The sequence below is a fragment of the Amblyraja radiata genome, chromosome 4 (genome assembly GCF_010909765.2).
Source record: "Amblyraja radiata isolate CabotCenter1 chromosome 4, sAmbRad1.1.pri, whole genome shotgun sequence".
Classification (NCBI taxonomy): Eukaryota; Metazoa; Chordata; class Chondrichthyes; order Rajiformes; family Rajidae; genus Amblyraja; species Amblyraja radiata.
In genome coordinates this window covers 89,403,222-89,418,585 of record NC_045959.1, presented here as the reverse complement: position 1 = coordinate 89,418,585, position 15,364 = coordinate 89,403,222, and the positions used below count along the sequence as shown (strand labels likewise).

At 43.3% G+C, this 15,364-nt stretch overlaps 1 long non-coding RNA gene across 1 annotated transcript; it reads right to left on the bottom strand.

Annotated features, from left to right (window-relative positions):
* Nucleotides 1-2,921: 2,921 nt before the first annotated feature.
* Nucleotides 2,922-14,713, bottom strand: LOC116971741. Its single transcript, XR_004411602.1, has 3 exons — nucleotides 14,703-14,713; nucleotides 13,234-13,237; nucleotides 2,922-2,955 (listed from the first exon to the last, which is right to left on the bottom strand). It is a non-coding gene; the product is annotated as an uncharacterized LOC116971741 (long non-coding RNA).
* Between the last annotated feature and the right edge of the window lie 651 nt (nucleotides 14,714-15,364).

The following is a 15,364-nucleotide window of genomic DNA, read 5'->3' as shown; positions in this document are numbered from 1 at the left end:
ACACTGGCTGCAATTTTGGGCTCCAGGTCTTCCCCGGTTAGGTCTGGCTGGAAGAATTGGTTCATCATATCCAGCATGCCTTCTTTCACCCCAGGGCTACTGGGGGTATGTGGTTCTGTGATCCGTTCAGAGTCTACCCAGAACAGATCTTTCACCCCAGGGCTACTGGGGGTATGTGGTTCTGTGACCCGTTCAGAGTCTACCCAGAACAGATCCTCCGTGTTCTCCTCTGACGAGGAGAAGACACTATGCAGCCCCGCAAGGGGTACCGCTGTGGGGCTTATTGGGTGCCCACTGTGGCTAGCCTCCCTCTCCCGGAGTCTGCCACTTTGGAGGATCTCCTGGAGCAACCGCTCTAACCGGCCCCCGTGCTCACGGGCACTGGCCGTTCGCGGCTGCTCCTCGTCATGCAGCCGGTCAAACCGACTCCAGTGCTCTCGGGCACTAGCCGCTCCTGGCTGCTCGTACTGCCCCATCTGCTCGAACCGGCCCCGGTGCTCACGGGCACTGGCCGCTCGCGGCTCATCAAAGTCTGACTCATCTGAGTCCGGCATTCGTGGGGTCTTTCTCTTCGCTTTTCCGCCCGGCCGAAAAGTGGATTGCGCCGTAGCGGGAGCGAAGTCGGGCACAGCTGACTCCAATTCAGATGATTCCCGTGCCGTCGGCTGCTGCTGTTTCTGCTGGCTGTCCGCAACTCTCCCCCTTCAGCTTCTTCGCAGTCTTTCTCCTCGGTACTCTGTCCATCTTTCACATAAAAATAAGTCGAAAAACGCAGTCCCTTACCTGCTGTTGTCGGCTTTTGAAATACTGCCGCTTGAGAGAAACGTCCTCTCCCGTGCTGACTTGTTGCATAGCGTGAGGCGATAATGACACGCATGCGTCCTGGCGGGGTTCTTCAATTAGTCACTCACGTGACTCCGAAATAAAATTAAGCTGGGGATGTAAGACTTCAATGTGACAAACTGAGTCCATAAAACAGCACTCTGTGAGCCAGATGCAAACCATTTTTTCTATTTCTAAATAGTTGAAGAGAGGATGAGTGTACAAGAAAGTAACAAGACAGGCAGTGCCCAGGTTATGACAGGGTTCCAATCCTGAGAACCTGTTCGTAACCTGAATGGTTAGTGAGTTAACAATGAAGAAAACCACAGTGGGAGAGGATCACAGAAACAGCTGTGAGAGGAGAATGAGCAGACGCAGGAAGAACAGCTCTCGGGCTAGTCGGCCTCACTGACTCAGTGAGTGAGCGAGTGGGTCTGCTCGGCACTACCAGCTCTGCCCGGCTCAACGCATCTCCTGCTTGTTGTGACATGGGGAGGGGATGTGGGGACAGAAGGTACGTCAAAATGCCTCGTTTCCAGCCAGCAGGAGGTGCCTAGAGACTCCCAACATTTGGCAAATCTTCTCTCGTCCATCTTGCAGTCTCCAAAATACTTGTTCCTATGTAGACATTGTCCATAAGTCAGGCATTTGTAACTGGCGCTGCAAACATTTTAGAGCATATCTCTACTGACTAATTTTGTTCATAAAGATATGCTCTAAAATGGTTACAGCACATTTTTTTGGAAGTTAGAAGGTGATCAATTTGTGGAATTCATTGCACCTGTGAAGCCCAAGTTAATTGATATTTTTTAAGGTGGAGATTTACAAATTCGTGATTAGTACAGGTGTCAGGGATTATGGGGAGACGGCAGGATAGGGTGGTTGAGAGGGAAAGATAGATCAGCCATGATTGAATGGGGAAAAGACCTGTCAGGTCAAATGGCCTAATTCTGTTCCTATAACTTATGATTTTATGAACTTATCACTTTTAATTCCCTGGACAACTGTCTATATCAAACTAATGAACTGAGCCTTCCACAATCCAGTGCCATGATGATTAAGCAATCATGTACACTGTGATCCTTTCAATCAAATTACCATGTAAGGTGAGAATGGTCATTGTCTTGTTATCTTGCACAATTTATTATTGTTGTCTTATCCACAAATAATTATCGTTGTCTAATCCATAAAGTATCATACGAAATACATACAACCTTATAGGTTCTCTGTTAGCCATACATAAGACACTAACAACAGGAGAAGTAGCAGGCCAATGGGTCCTTGGAACCTGCTTCACTATTCACTAAGATTATGTCTGATCTTATCTTGGTCTCAACAATATGTTATTTGATGGATATGTTATATTATTACATTATTGAAAAAAAAATCATGCATTTCCCTTTTAAAGAAACTGCGTCACTGTTGGAATAACTTGGATGAAACAATAAAAGATCAGTATGATGTCCCCATTTCGCTGAGCAGTCATGCTTATACATATCACCATATTTTTAAATTAACAGTGCTTACAGTTCAGCTAATCATTCTATAAGTTATTCATTTATTTTATATCAAAGTAAACTCCTTGGAGGAACTTATCCCACGCTTTCATCTCTATTTTTCTTCTCTTTTTCCATTCATAATTAGATTTATTCGAGTGAATCATTCAAAAAAGATTGGCGTGTAATTGAAAATGGTTGGTTTTAATTAAAAACATACCTTTGGATCAGAGTATATGCAATAGAGGTATTCTCATGCTGTAACAAGTATGACTGGGAAGTTTGGGAAGTTTTACAATATCGAGGTAATTTAGCTAGATTATTCACAAATCCTTATACTATAGCTACTATTGCTGTTTACAGCCCACTGATAGCTCTCCATTGTTCTTATTCCCTCTCATCTCAACTACCCATCCTTGTCCATACTTCTAACAAGCTTATGTTTTCTCCAAATCTCTCTCTCGCTACCTATCTTTCCTCCATTATGATACTCATTAAAGCCTTGATCAATGGATGATCACTGAATTCTCAATGATTTTCTGAGTCCAGTAGTAGTGTTTAACAATTGTTATTCAGGCACAAGGGTTATATGGCATCAGAGCACAGCATTAACATATCTGCAGACTTTAACTAAAAACTGAACATATCAAAACTAACAAAACAATAAAACTATGGAATTACAACTAAAAACTGAACATAACTAACAAATAAAGGACACTGGACATTGAACTAAGAACTTTCACACACAACACATTACTGAAAAACAAGCTTCCTTATCTACCTAGGGTGATTAGGACATATCAAGCACTCACACACCACTGAAGGGATCATTGTTAGCAGTTCTGTATAGGCTCTTACCAGTTGTAACACTGAGCTCATAAGCTGCTCATTGTCACTGTGTTCAGCGGATCCATTTTCAAGCAGTAAGCATGTTTTTCAATAAACTAAGCCAACCCCTCCAATCTCTGCTAACCCGTCAATTCTCTGCCAACCCCTCCAATCAAGCATTCTTTACACAGCCTAATATGGATGGATTGGATGGATTGGTACTAATCTTTGCTTTATTTCCATCAAAGGTGCCACCTAAATTAAAGACGTTATTATCTGTGGGAGGGCCCAAATCTGATGGTTAGCAAGGTAACATGGTAGATTACCAGTGTTGTATATAGGTTAACAAAGAGTCACACCATTCTGAATAATATGTTAGATTTTCTTCCAGATAATGGACATAATACAAGAGGACTGAGAGAATGGAGCAGCGGGGCTTGTACACTCTGGAGTTTAGAAAGATGAGAGGTGATCTCATTGAAACATATAAGATTGTTAAGGGTTTGGACATGCTAGAGGCAGGAAACATGTTCCCGATGTTGGGGGGGTCCAGAACCAGGGGCCACTGTTTAAGAATAAGGAGAAAGCCATTTAGAACGGAGACGAGGAAACACTTTTTCTCACAGAGAGTGGTGAGTCTGTGGAATTCTCTGCCTCAGAGGGCGGTGGAGGCAGGTTCTCTGGATGCTTTCAAGAGAGAGCTAGATAGGGCTCTGAAAAATAGCGGAGTCAGGGTATATGGGGAGAAGGCAGGAACGGGGTACTGATTGGGGATGATCAGCCATGATCACATTGAATGGCGGTGCTGGCTCGATGGGCCGAATGGCCTATTCCTGCACCTATTGTCTATTGTCTATTTGTCTATTGACTTTTGATGCTGTCATTAAAGAAGAGTCCCAGTGATCTTCAATAACACTTAATGAGCGTAAACCACACCAAAGTTGCTGAGGAGATCCATTTGACAACTTAAGGATAGAGTCCAGAATATTTGGTACAGCTTTAGATCAGACATTTTCCACTAACTGGAAAAACAGGTCAAAGACTGAAGGTGAAGAAACAAGCCATACTCAGTATATTTGTATAGTTGTACAGTTATATTTGTATCCATAATAAGAGGTAAGTGAGAAGGGTTAAGCTGGAATCTGAAAGTACAACTAAACTGACAAAGTTATCGACTCAAAACATTAATTCTGTTAATCTCTCTCTTCAGATATTGCCTTACATTGAGTATTTCCAAAATGTTCTGTTTAATATCAGTACCCCATTACGTGCAGTTGTTTGTTTTTCATACCGAATAAATTATTTGGCAATGCCTGGAAAAATAATAAGCGCAGAATGCTGTAAGTTAGAGTGAGAACAGATCTCATTGTATTGCAAATAAATCCTCTTGGTGGAATGTTATAATCTGACTGTATTATTTGCTAAGGCTAAATCACAACTGCTCTACATTTGCACACAATAGCAATCTAAGGACAGATCTTGAAAACAGAAGTAAATAAAGGCAAGAGTGTTTCTTGATTTGTTGGTTTATTCCAAGTAGAAATATTAAATTGCTTTCAAGCATATTTCCTCCTCAAGAATAGTTAAAGTAATTATTTACAGGGTAAACAGGCTTGAGTTCAAAGATTTACATCATGTCAAGATCAAATACAGTGGAATATCTATTATCCGTCAAATTAATGAAGTTAAGTGTCACACCTTGAGTAAACATTAGAAACCAGCTAATAATCAATAGCCCTTTTACTTAGGTATTACATTCATCCTATCTATGCATCCATCCATCCATCCATCCATCCATCCATCCATCCATCCATCCATCCATCCATCCATCCATCCATCCATCCATCCATCCATCCATCCATCCATCCATCCATCCATCCATCCATCCATCCATCCATCCATCCATCCATCCTAATATCATGATTGATGAGAAGCATAATGATCAGGCTCTGTTGTATATTCAAGACAAGCTTGAGAATTACAACAAAACAATGGAATGCTTTTATTTGCCACGACCAAGAAATGGAAGGATGCACCTTGATGATGACAATCCAGAATTGCTGCAGGAATTCCAATACAATAGAACTGAACAACAGCAATTTGTTCAGGAGAATGAGCCTCTGCTGAATGCTAAGCAGAGAGCAGTGTATGACCAGGTGCGCAACTGCTTGAAAAGGAAGCTTCCTTCAATGTTTTTCATTGATTCACTAGGAGGAATAGGAAAAACATTTATCACCAATTTGATCCTCTCCAAAGTCAGAGGTCAAGGTGATGTCGCATCCTCTGGGATACCAGCTAAATTAATGCCTGATGGAAGAATTGCGCATTCTCGATTCAAGATACCCATCCAAGTGACCGAGGATACATTCTGCTTTTGATGAGGCAAGTGAAACGCATCGTTGGGAATGAATGCCCAATGTTTAGGAGGGAGAGCTTTAAAGCGATGGTCAGAACTCTTCAAGATGTATGCACCAACACTAAGCCTTTTGGTGGCATTCGTACCATTTGTTGTGGCGCTTTTTGACAACTTCTCCCTGTAGTGAAAAGGGGAAATTATGCTGATGTTGAAAATTCCTGCAGCAAGAAATCCTGCTTGTGGAAACTTTTCATCCTCCAGAATTATTCTACGACAATTGTATCTTGGTTTCGCACAACAATACGATGAGCAGCACCAATTCTCCATGTATCAGATGCTTCCCTGGAATCATTAAGTAGTACTTTTCTTTAAATGCTGTCACTGAGGGAACTAATGCTTCCCAACAGAATTCCTCGATTCACTCGACATCTCTGGATCACCACCACACAAATTGGAGTTGAAAAAAGGATCTCTGATCATGTTAATCAGAAACCTGCAACCCCCAAACCTTTGCAATGGAATGAGGATGATTGTGGAAGAGCTACATAATTATCTCATTGTTTCAAGAATCAACATGGGAGCCTTCAAAGATGACAATGTTCTCATTCCTAGGATAACGCTCAATTTGACAGAAGGTAAAGACATTCCCCTTCAGCAGAGCCAATTCCTCATTCAGTCAAGTTTTGCTATAACGATCCATGAAGCACAAGGACAAACCATGGAGAAAGTGTTGATGCACCTCGAGAAACAGGTATTTCAGCATGGACAACTGTATCTGCCTCTTAGCCGAGGAAAGGTGAAGGAAAATGTCAATATTTTCCTGAAGGATGGAACATCAACCAAGAATGCTGTCATTAAACGCGTGCTTGGTTGAATGATGACTTCTGAGGTAAATTCTCAGATTTTCTTCATTAATGTTTGACCATTCATTAATGTATCTATATTAAAATTGTGTGTCTTTTTTTCCCATCAACAGCAAAGAGACATCAAGACGCAGTGAGCAGCAGAACACAACAAGAGATGCAACAAGAAAGAAATGAACTGAATAAATGTCATCTTTAACATTTAAATTGTTGTTGTATTTTAAGAGTTATTCACATTTTAAGCTTTAATAAATCCCTTTTCCACGGCGTGCCCGTCAACTGTACCTGCGCAGTAATACCTGTGTGTTCTATGTCACAATGACCATATGGTTTTGTAGATTGGCAACATTTTGAACTCAGCTAAACTTCTCAAATAAAAATAAAATAGAAGGCAAGTTAATTTGTCTTTAATGACTGCTGGTTGGAAGCTTAATATTGACCAGGGCAGATAAAGCATTGAACCAAAAATAGAAAATGCTGGAAATATTCAGCAGGTCAGGTGACATCTGTGGGAAGAGACATAAAGCCAGTGTTTCCGTGGACCTGTCGGACAAAGGGTTTTTGTGCTGACACCTTGATTCTGTTTCTCTTCCCACAAATACAGTATGGTCTGTCCTGCTGGGTATTTCAAGCATTTAACATTTGCTTTATATTCCCAGCATCTGTAGGGTATAAATTGATTTTCAGATAAAGAATTACTTTTACAGCTCTTTTCTACAATTCCACCACTTTCCTGGTGTTCTGTCTTCCAAGACTCCATAAGGTATTTTCCCATCAACCTGAACAATCATAGAAACATAGAAACATAGAAAATAGGTGCAGGAGTAGGCCATTCGACCATTCGGCCCTTCGAGCCTGCACCGCCATTCAATATGATCATGGCTGATCATCCAACTCAGTATCCTGTACCTGCCTTCTCTCCATACCCCCTGATCCCTTTAGCCACACGGGCCACATCACATCCCTCTTAAATATAGCCAATGAACTGGCCTCATCTACCTTCTGTGGCAGAGAATTACACAGGTTCACCACTCTCTGTGTGAAAAATGTATTTCTCATCTCGGTCCAAAAAGACTTCCCCCATATCCTTCAACTGTGACCCCTTGTTCTGGACTTCCCCAACATCGGGAACAATCTTCCTGCATCTAGCCTGTCCAATCCCTTAAGAATTTTGTACGTTTCTATAAGATCCCCCCTCAATCTTCTAAATTCTAGCGAGTACAAGCCAAGTCTATCCAGTCTTTCTTCATATGAAAGTCCTGCCATCCCAGGAATCAGTCAGGTGAACCTTCTCTGTACTCCCTCTATGGCACAAATGTCTTTCCTCAGATTAGGAGACCAAAACCGTACACAATACCCAAGGTGTAGACTCACCAAGGCCCTGTACAACTGCAGTAGAACCTCCCTGCTCCTTTACTCAAATCCTTTTGCTATGAATGCTAACATACCATTCGCTTTCTTCACTGCCTGCTGCACCTGCATGCCTACTTTCAATGACTGGTGTACCATGACACCCAGGTCTCGTTGCATCTCCCCTTTTCCTAATCGGCCACCATTCAGATAACAGTCTACTTTCCTGTTCTTCCCACCAAAGTGGATAACCTCACATTTATCCACATTATACTGCATCTGCCATGCAGTTGCCCACTCACCCAACCTATCCAAGTCACCTTGCAGCCTCCTAGCATCCTCCTCACAGCTAACACTGCCCCCCAGCTTCGTGTCATCCGCAAACTTGGAGATGTTGCATTCAATTCCCTCGTCCAAATCATTAATATATATTGTAAATAGCTTGGGTCCCAGCACTGAGCCTTGTGGTACCCCACTCGTCACTGCCTGCCATTCTGAAAAGGACCCGTTTACTCCTACTCTTTGCTTCCTGTCTGCCAGCCAGTTCTCTATCCACTTCAATACTGAACCCCCAATACCGTGTGCTTTAAGTTTGCATACCAATCTCTTATGTGGGACCTTGTCGAAAGCCTTCTGAAAGTCCAGATATAACACATCCACTGGTTCTCCTTTATGCACTCTACTAGTTACATCCTCGAAAAATTCTATAAGATTTGTCAGACATGATTTACCTTTCATAAATCCATGCTGAGTTTGTCCAATGATTTTACCACTTTTCAAATGTGCTGCTATCCCATCTTTAATAACTGACTCTAGCATTTTCCCCACTACCGATGTTAGACTAGCTGGTCTGTAATTCCCCATTTACTCTCTCCCTCCCTTTTTAAAAAGTGGGGTTACACTAGCTACCCTCCAATCCTCAGTAACTGGGGACATTGAATGTAGTATTCTCCACTCCAGAATCTAAAGAGTTTTGAAAAATTATCACCAATGCATCCACTATTTCTGGGGCTACTTCCTTAAGTACTCTGGGATGCAGCCTATCTGGCTCTGGGGATTTATCGGCCTTTAATCCATTCAATTTACCTAACACCACTTCCCGACCAACCTGGATCTCACTCAGTTCACTCATTTGACCACCGGTCCCCTGCTATTTCCGGCAGATTATTTATGTCTTCCTTAGTGAAGACAGAACCAAAGTAGTTATTCAATTGGTCTGCCATGTCCTTGTTCCCCATGATCAATTCCCCTGTTTCTGACTGCAAGGGACCTACATTTGTTTCAACTAATCTTTTTCTCTTCACATATCTATAAAAACATTTGCAATCAGTTTTTATGTTCCCTGCCAGTTTTCTTTCATAATCTATTTTCCCTTTCCTAATTAAGCCCTTTGCCCTCCTCTGCTGGACTCTGAATTTCTCCAGTCCCCTGGTGGGCTGCTTTTTCTAACTAATTTGTATGCTGCATCTTTTGTTTTGATACTATCCCTGATTTCCCTTGTTATCCACAGATGTACTACCTTCCCTGATTTATTATTTTGAAACTGGGATGAACAATTGTTGTAGTTCATCCATGCAGTCTTTAAATGCCTTCCATTGCATATCCACCTTTAAGAATCATTTGCCAGTCTATCTTGGCCAATTCACGTCTCATACCTCAAAGTTACCTTTCTTTAAGTTCAGGACCCTTGTTTCTGAATTAATGATGTAACTCTCCATCCTAATGAAGAACTCAAACATATTATGGTCACTCTTGCCCAAGGGGCCACGTACAACAAGACTGCTAACTAACCCTTCCTCATTGCTCAATACCCAGTCTAGAATGGCCTGCTCTCTCATTGGTTCCTCTACATGTTGGTTTAGAAAACTATCCCGCATACATTCCAAGAAATCCTCTTCCTCAGCACCACTTTTAATGCCCCATCTGAAACATGGTTGTGCAAAATTTATTTTGATGATTCTAATGTTAGCTGACAGTTTATAATCAGGGCTATAGACGAGTTTGGAATCTGCCGCTTTCCCCAACTCAGGGAACAGGGTTGCACAACTCAGCTAATATAATGCTCTATTTAATATTGGCTAATTTTGTACTCAAGCTAGCAATATCCGTTGATATAGAAACCCTTGATCATACTGGCACAGCTTCTATTTAAAGGAATCCATTAAGATCAGAGCTAATACGTTATGCCAACCACATCCATGAATGGTACATGCATATGCATGGGCATTTTGAGCATCAGAGGAAAATTACAACGCTGGTGGTGTCAATATTTGGTGAAGAGAAAACAATGAACACTGAGCATGAATGCTTGGTAAAACCAAAACTTCTGTTTGTATTTCTGTGTGTGTGTGTGTGTGCGTGTTTGTGTGTTTGTGTGTGTGTGTGTGTGTGTGTGTGTGTGTGTGTGTGTGTGTGTGTGTGTGTGTGTGTGTGTGTGTGTGTGTGTGTGTGTGTGTATGTGTGTGTGTGTGTGTGTGTGTGTGTGTATCTGTGTGTGTGTATCTGTGTGCATGTGCATGTATAAGTAAGTTTGTAGGAGGCATTGAGATGAGGGGATAGAGAGAGATATACATTTATTCTCATATTGTTTCCAGCAATCTGTGGAAAGCCCTCAGAGGTGTCAAGCAGAATTGCATGTAGCATAAGCCTTAATCATTTTATGCGGAACACTAGAGGGATGTTTTCTATGCAGCGTACTACACACAGGTGTTACCAGCTCTCCTTATACAAGCATGAATAATGATGTGTATTTTACCCACATAATGCTGCAGCCAAAGCCAGGCCATAATTAACCTCACTGAAATATTTTCAGTTCATTATTTTGTTGCAGACATTTCTTTTTTTTTCTTTTCATTAAATGGATCTTTCACCTTCAATTGTAGACATAAAAATATCTTGTCAAAATACTATAAACTTCTATTGTTTGAGATTGAGTCTGAATAAATTATGTCTGGAGGAACAACCCCTAAGCCGTCTGTCAATATTACTCTCCATTTTGCGAAGTAAGTTAATACAATCAGTTTTCAAGAAGTAATTTTGTGAATTCCCGTTTAGAAAATAAACTCATCTTGTACATCTTAGAACATAGAACAGCACAGAAACAAACCCTTTGGGCCACTACTTCTGTGTCAAAAATAATGCCAAGACCAATCCTTACCCTGCCCTCAAATAATCCATATCCCCCCCATTCCCCGCATATCCATGTACCTATTCATAAGTCTCTTAAATGCCCCTATTTTATCTGTGTCCACCACCATCCCGGCAGTGTATTCCAGGCACTCACCATTTCCCATTAAAAACACTTTCCCTGCACATCTGCTTTAAACTTTGCCCCTCTCTCCTTAAAGCTATGCCCTCTGGTATTTGATATTTCTCACTTAGGAAAAACGTTCTGACTGTCTACCCTATCTATATCTCTAAAATCTTTGTCATGATTTTTCCATTTTCAAGATATAGTTGTTTCTTCCCACATTTCCTCTATCTAATTCAGTTTTGGAAAGCAATTGGAAGAATCTGGTGATAGTGATCTGAATCATACTTATCTTTAGATTATACTGTACAAGGCATTGGCATGTGACAAGACCCACCCCATTAAATAGGTCAACTCTATGGTACGGAGGTTCGGCTTAGGTGGCCCTCTGTTTCTATAACAGTTTCATGTTGGCAGGAGAGTGGGCACAATCAGTCTGGAGGAGGAGACACGGGTACTGCGCCGATGCCCAGTCCGCTAACAGCTGTCTGACGAACAGCAGCGGCCTGGAGGGAAATTCAAAACCGGCCAGTAACCCCTGCATCTCCCGATAAGGAGACTCGCCGCCCGAGAACCGCTGAAATGCCGCCCGAAAATGGCAGACAGCCTCTATCAGCAAAGCCAGCAACCAAACCTCGGGCTGGAGACAGACACAGAAGATGGAATCAGCACTTCAAACGAGAACAAGTAAGTGTCTGTTCTCCAAGCCAGAGTAAGGTCATGGAGCCAAAAACTCCAGCGAGACTTGCCTCAGGAGCAGGGGCAAGTCCGCCAATGGAGCATAACACTCCCACTCCAGTGCACTACAGCACTGGCCATCTCCCTTGTCAAGGGATCGATGGCGACCAGGGCTGGGCTGGTCAAGAAGAGGGATCACTGGCTGAAGAATATCGGGAGTATGCTTGAGGTACAGGATCAGGAAGACCTGCTGGGTGTGGCCGCTATGTGGCTCCACCACTAGCGAGATGGCCTTTTCAGTCTCAACTGACGGCCAGTTTACTACCTGTTCTTTTCAAAACCTCTCCAAGACAGGTAGTCATGAGGCGCTGGTTTCATCATGCCTCCCCTAAATTGCATTTACTCAAATTACCCACCGTTATTGGGGGTACATTGAGCATAGCTTTTTAAAAACACCAACTATCTTAAATTGCATTTGATATCCCTGACGTCGGCTATCATTTTCGCATGCTCATTCCAGAGGGGCAGGGTAGTATGGCAAAACACCTGATCCTACTGTTCACAGATGCTCCGTGACTTCTCAGGAAGTTATAAAACCTGCCCTCAACTTAAAAAATTTACAGGACTGTGAGAACGCCGACCTCACAACCATAGATCCTGCTATCTAGCTAAGTTATCAAACCAAGCCTAAGAAACTGGATGAAGTATCCAAAAATTCGACATCAAGAGGGCAGGGCCTGGAATGAGCACCACACAAAACCAGACAGCAGTGCCTCTACGCGTCCACCAGTAGGCGTCTACTTAAGAGTACTGGTGAAAGCTCGGGGCTCGCATGCCAACCCCCAGTAAGCCCTTTCAGGCCAGGGTCCTGAGCAGGCCCCATGGAAAATGCTCCACCCCCAACAATACCATCCCTACAGACAAGGAACCAGAAACCGAAGAAATGAACACACCATCAAACAACAGTGAAGACAGATAAGTATGGTTCCTACCATCACATAAAGGTGAAGGGTTTGTACTAACAGAGGGGGGGGGAATCACACCTGGTTGGGAAGCTATCACTCTTGGTAGTTATATACCAAATAATATTCAAGGGGAATAGAATTAATATCTTGCCACCAGTTCAGCTTGCACCCCAAATGGTCTACCCTCCCACTAAGAAACATGAGGGTCTAGCTACTGGGAAGGATATACCAGGGGTCATAAGAAATCTCATATGAGCCTTTGGTACCAAAAAACCCCAAGATGGTGAATGTCGCACTGTGGCGGTCCCTGGGGGGTAGGCCACTCCTTGGATCATCCCCCTCGCCGATTGAGGGACAGGGGCGTTGGTCTGCCACGGGGTTTCCTGACGACACTCCCTAGGGGTTCTGACAAGGATGTCGTGGTGTGTACTCTGACTGTTGGAATTAAAAAGCTTCTTTTGAATCCGCTTGGCATCTGGTCTTTTCCTGACCTTGACCAGGCCACTACACTGGTGACCTCGACGTCGTTCATCACGCATCGTGATGGATAATAACGCTGTTGCGCTGAACCTGTGCTCGAGCATTGTTGGTGCACTGGATCGCCCGGTTCAGTGTTCCACTGGACATAACTTCCGACCTGGGGCCTCAGTTCACGTCAGAGCTGTGGTCAGCCATGGCACGCCTCCTGGGTGTTCGTCTGCACCACACGACGGCGTACCACCCACAGTTGAACGGCCTAGTGGAGCGGTTTCACCGACAGCTTAAGGGTGCCCTGAGGGCGCGGCTCACTGACCCAGACTGGGTAGACGCTCTACCGTGGGTTTTGCTGGGGATACGCACCGCACCCAAGGAGGACTTGGCCTCCTCCTCCGCCGAGTTGGTGAATGGGTCTCCGTTAACGGTGCCTGGGGAGTTCATCCCGCTGGCACGTGGCCAGGTGGAGCAGCCTTCGGACGCTCTGCAAAGTCTTCGGCAGATGGTGGGCAAGCTGGCGCCGGTGCCCACTTCTCGTCATGGGTCCTTCCGTCCGCACGTTCCCTCTGCTTTGGAGGACTTCCAGTTTGTTTTTCTGCAGCGGCCATACGAAGGTCCCTTCCGGGTCTTGGAACATGGCTCGTCGACTTTCGTCCTGGACATTGGGGGTCGGCGTGAGACTGTTTCAGTTACGCGGTTGAAGCCAGCACATATTGATATCGATCGGCCGGCGCTGGTAGCGCTGCCCCGTAAGCGAGGGCGGCCTCTGTCTAGGATACTTCCTCCTCTGGCTACTTCGTCCCCCGCACTTGTTGATCAGTCGCCTGTTCCGGGGCAGAGCGTTGTGTGCACCCGGGCTGGTCGCTGTGTACGCCCTCCTGTCCGTTTCGTACCTCGGGTACTTGGGGTGGGTCCTGTGGCAGTCCCTGGGGGGTAGGCCACTCCTTGATTAACCACTTGAGTATTTCACCAGGTATACCCACTTATAGAATTTGTAACTACTACCATGGATTCCAAGGATACTTTATGGTAGACATCGACTTTAAAGATGCATACTATTCAGTACCCTTTTATATAAGATTTCGGAAATACCACAATTTACCTGGATGGGGCAACCATGGCGAGCATTGCCATTTTTCATTCACTGCACATCTCGCATGTGTATGTGACAAATAAACTTGACTTGACTTGATTTGAGTTGACTTATTATTGTATTGGCTTATATGAGCCGAAGCTATTCCAGAATTTCAAACCAGCCCTGACACATAAGGAATATTTCATCATGGCATGTCTATATATTAACGACAGACTATCCTTGGATAAAGCTATATCGGCTGCATTAGCTACTAACTTATTTTAGCCTGGGCTCTGTCATATTATCCAGATATCTACATTGACCCATCCACAACATTGTCTATCTGGTATTCATTAATGCTATCAGTTATGGTAACATTTAACCACCTATCAACTACGTGGCAAAAGTAATTGGGATAGTAGCAGCATTACCAGCTACTGAACATTGTACCTTTCCAATGAGCTGAGATACTAGCGTTCAAACTATGTCCCATACCTAGAGTATGGTGGCAAATGGACTAATCTGGAGTTGTCATCACTATAGACACTGGGCATTAAACCTAGTTAGAAATATTGAGTATGTTCTATTGAGTATATTCATCGGACTGGCTGCAAGGCCACAAATGGCCCGACCTCGGGGGTTTTCTGAGGAAGAGGACTTAACATTCTGGTGCCTTTCCCCACAGTGGAAATTTGATTCTGCTGTGAGGGAGGGGGGGGGGGGGGGGGATGTTTGTGTAGAACTCTATATGTGTTGAGTCCATTTTCTTTATTTGTTAACCTTTTTTTATGGTATGCAAACGTATTATCTATTTTTGTAAAGCACTTTGGTGTCAATGCGAGTTGACTTAAAACATGCTATATAAATAAAACTTACTTACTATTGGGCAAGCATATTGCTCAGTAGTGCACCATTTTGCATGTTCGTTTATAAATTAACAACATCACAGTGGTGGCATATACCAAACCACTTGGGCGGAATAAAATCGATATTATGTGACAATTTATTTAACAATTGGTAACCGTATGTCGTCAAACATGTTTGACCATCAGTAACTTACCTATCAGGTGAGCTAAATACTGTAAACGAACATTTAAACCAAAAGTATTTGCTGAGATTACAAAGCAATATGGACACTAGATATCGATGACCTTATATTCCAATTGAATCGCCACGTACCAATGTATGTCGCATGAAACCAACTCAA